Genomic DNA, 4,418 nt, shown 5'->3' on the forward strand with positions numbered 1-4,418 from the left:
ATCAGTATTTGTAAGCTAAAACCAGGAGTGGGTGATAAATACAGAACTGATGACAAATAAGGATGTAAAATACTGACCTAATACTGCACGTGTGAACATGGCCTTAGACACTTTCTAACAGTCTAGAGGGGAGCAAAAAGTGCCTAAAACCCTTCATAAATGGCATGTTGACCAGAATTCTTGCTCAGCATTTAACAAAATTCTATAACATTTTAATCACTAGATCCATTTGTATGCAATACATTTTTCTCGTTTTTAAATAAATATATACATTGTTGCAAAGAAACAGCTGAATAACACATTAATCTGAAGAAAACGCAGATAAATTACATTAAGCCTGAATTTAAATGTATGTATATATATATATATATATATATATATATATATATATATATATATATATATATATATATTTTAACTTGTACATTTTTATCTTGTAAAAAAGAGACATGAATTTAATGTGAAGGGGTTTTGTTTTTCAGAAATGTTTATCCTTTATTGTGGCATTTTTTTCACAACTGCATTTTTTAAAATTATAGAATACCCTATATAACAATGCATTTGGGGGGAAAAAAAGCCATTAGGGTGATTTCACACACAGCGTTTGTTTTTGCGGAAAAAAAAATCACAGTTTTGTAGCAATATGTTGTAAACCTATGTCTAACAAATACTAGAAATCCTCTTTTGACTCGTTTTATGACTTCTTTTAAAAGAGATCACCTTGTCATTTTTAGATGGGCTTTCATAATTTGATTTTATGCAGAAGCACCTTACATTTGTATTTCTGTAGCAATAGTGGAATGCATGTATATCATTTTTGCTGAGTACTGCTGCATAGTGTTTTCTGCTGTGCTTTCATTTATAGTTCCCATTCATCTTGAATCCACTTCTGTATTAAGCCCCAAAGTCCTGAACATTTGGCTGCAGCATTTTTGTAACAAAAAAAAAAAATCTTGTAAAAATGCCACAAAAAAAACAACATGGTCCAAATCATAATTTGCTGTTTTAAAAAAAAATGCTTTTCATTCCATGTCTTGTTGAACTCAATTATTTTTGTTCCCAAATTCTTCAAAATGGTGCTCATGGTCAATGAGTTTTGGACAAAATAAAAAAGGTGTTTAATGCTGTCTTTTACCTTTGTTGTACTTTTAAAGTAAAAAGTTGCCAGTTACTCTAAAATGGGACAGAATTTGCACAAAAGATAAAAAAAATACAGACATACACAAAATCACTCCAGGGGGACTAGGGTATACGTGTGCAAAAATTTGGGGACTTTTTAAAAAGCTGCAATTGATGAAACGGCTGAAAATCATCTGCAAACCTCAAAGTCTCTCCACAATGGCAAACATTAAAAAAAATAAAACAGGTGAACACATATAAAACAGACTTTAAAAAAGGCACAATTTAAAAAAAATAATAATAATGAATAACACGTGAAAACACCAAACACAAATCAAAGCAGTAACAAACAACAAATAATCAGGTCCAAAATGTTTTTATTTGTTTGTTTTTTAAACCTAATGCAGAATATTGTAGGTGCACATCCAGAATTCTAGTATTAGAGTTTAAATTGTTATAGACAAATTTATCAATTAAATGTGTGAAAAAATATATATTTGCGCCACACTTCACACTTTTCAAAAGTGTTTAGAAAATAAGCCCTTTTTTGCTGAGCTGCAGAATGCACCAAATGTATTACTGATATGTGCCACTGGTTAGGTGCAAAAAAAGTCTAGACAAAGGAGCATCATCCAGGCAATGGTAGAAAAAAAAAACTAGTGTCTCGCATATGCCAAGGATGAATTTATCATTGGAGGAATTTTTTTATGACATTCTTGCTTCTGGCTATGTTGCAAAATTTATGTTGCACAAGATGTAGATGTAACAATCCTGTCTACAACTAGGTTTTCCATTTTTTTACACCAACTCCTCTGCTGGAATTTTTTTTTAACCAACATTTTGTGAGACTTAAAAAAAAAAAATCAAATGTCAAAAATATAGGTAAAACAATAAAAACTGCAAGTGATAAGCCTCTATTGACAAGCTTAAAAAAAAGTGACAGACTTGGTGGAAAATGATTTAATAATGGAGCATGACTTTTATAAATATATCTAAAATATATAAACCTATACAAGTTGGTAAAAAGCCAATGGGCCACTATTATGGGGATAGGTAGTAACTAATAAAATAGAAAACCTAAAGAATAGCTAGACCATTAGTAATATATAATTCATTTATTAACATAATCATATTTACAATTACAATTTACTTCATTAAATATAATTAATTTATTAATTGACATAATCCTAAAAACAAAAATGCTAAAGTTACTAAAAAGTTGTGAACTACATCATAATTACAAACATTTAAAAAGGGGAAAGTTACTTTAAAAAGTGCTGAACTATTTCAGTGTAGTTGATGTAGTTCACCACTTTTTTTTATTAACGCTTCCCTTTTTATGTTTGTGATTATGATGTAGTTCCCAACTTTGTAGTAACTTTTACATTATTGTAATTAGGATTATGTCAATAAATTAATTATATATTATTAATGGGGTAGTTATTATTTAGGAAATGTGTGTAAAAATTAAAAATAACACAGCATGCAGCCACTGTATTAGGTTTAGAGCATTTTCTACATTTACGTTGTATAACTGGTTAGAAACAATAGTAATTCTGACGCATAATCTGGAAATCAGATTTACAACAAAAATAATCATTTACTTTCGATGTGATCATTATGGAGCAATTCTGAAAATTACAAGGAGGTCAGAAATTGGTGTAGTAGCTGAAGGACATGGCTTCTTAGTGGCTCCAGCCCAGGACTGGGGGGAAAGCTGGATGTGTTCTCCCTGACTTCTTATTGTCCTGAAGACAGAGGCGTCTGCAAGTCTGAGCTGGGAAGTGACTGATTTGCAGGCTGCATGTTAAGGCAGTGGTGTCACTCGGTTCTGCAGCCATCCCAGCAAAGGAGAACAAATCGCTGACAAAGGAGAGAGATTTCAATTCAGCGGTGTCGTTAGGGCAACCAGAAAGTATTCTTGCTGTAATAAGTTCCACTTGAGAAGCTTCCCCATTCAGCGCCGCTGCCTCCTCTCGCTTTTATGAAGTGCGGCTGTGCACTCGCAGGATTCCTCTGTTTGCTTCTTTTTCATGGTGTTTATTTTTCACCATTCACCAGAACTCGTCTTAAATAAACAAAGGACGATCGTTGTGCCGGCATCGCAGCGGATGGGCGCAGCCGGCTCCGGAGATCGTCCGGATCCCTCCAAATCTGAGGAGGGAATATTGACTGCACTAATGCGCCATGAAAGCAAAGGTCAAAGCCACTGTATCTTAATAGAGTGTCTCGAATCGTGACTCCAGCTCATTGCCATAGCAATAGAGCAAACCGCATGCAGAACGCATGCAGACCGCTCTGTGACCCTGTGCCTGGCCGCGTGTGTCCGCATTGTGCGAGGGGAGAGTTAGAAGGCAATATTCACACAGGAATTTCTAATATTCTGCCTCTCCGATCTTAGACTATAGCTTGGGGGTGTCCTTTCTATCTAGATCAGGAAGCTCTTCCTTACCCTTCTGTGCCCTAACCCCAGCCTCCTTTCCCATATGTGGAGATGAAGTCTTTGATAATGGCCGCCTTTAGTGTCAGTAAGTGGCTTGCACTGGGGGTAGTCAGATGGGAACGTCTTGCTTGCCAATTGCCATAGAAATCCTAACACACCATGAAGATTGCCCAAGCGCCGGGCCTTCCGCTCGGGACTCAATGACTTTGAAGTGGGGCATGATCTGCAGTGGTCACTGGGGGCTCCATGGGCTGGACACACAACAACAGGGGCCACAAGCAGAAAAGGGAAACTTGTTTTCTCTCCTCTATACAAGCTGCAGTCATTGTCACTTATCTTTTATCCTTTATATTTCCCATGGATGATTCATGTCGGAGTGGCTTTGTGCTGCCCTCCCTTTCACAGGAAACTTCATTAGAGAGCTATAAGTTTCTCTATTGATTACAGGCTCCATTTACAAGTCCTCTTTGGTCTCTTCTGTTTGGCTGCAACCAATCTGCCAGAAAACCCATGTCGGTCACCTCTAGCACCTCCAGCACAACTGACAGAGGCACATACTAACCTTCTCATCAAGCTGCTATTGACATTGGGAGAACTCGCTTTAAGTGCTGCCATAAATAACACCGCGGCTTATTAGCTGAGCACACACAAAACAAGGCTGAGGTGGAGATGGAAAGGTTCTGCTTTACTTTAGATTACATGCAAGGTCTGGTCACCTCCACAACTGGGATCCTCCATGGTCTGAAAAAGCTGAGTCACTAACTGCTGCTGTACTTGCATTATAGCACACGTATGAAAATGTAATGTGTATATATATATATATATATATATATATATATATATATATATATATATA

This window comes from Ranitomeya variabilis, chromosome 3 (assembly GCF_051348905.1).
Source record: "Ranitomeya variabilis isolate aRanVar5 chromosome 3, aRanVar5.hap1, whole genome shotgun sequence".
Taxonomy (NCBI): Eukaryota; Metazoa; Chordata; class Amphibia; order Anura; family Dendrobatidae; genus Ranitomeya; species Ranitomeya variabilis.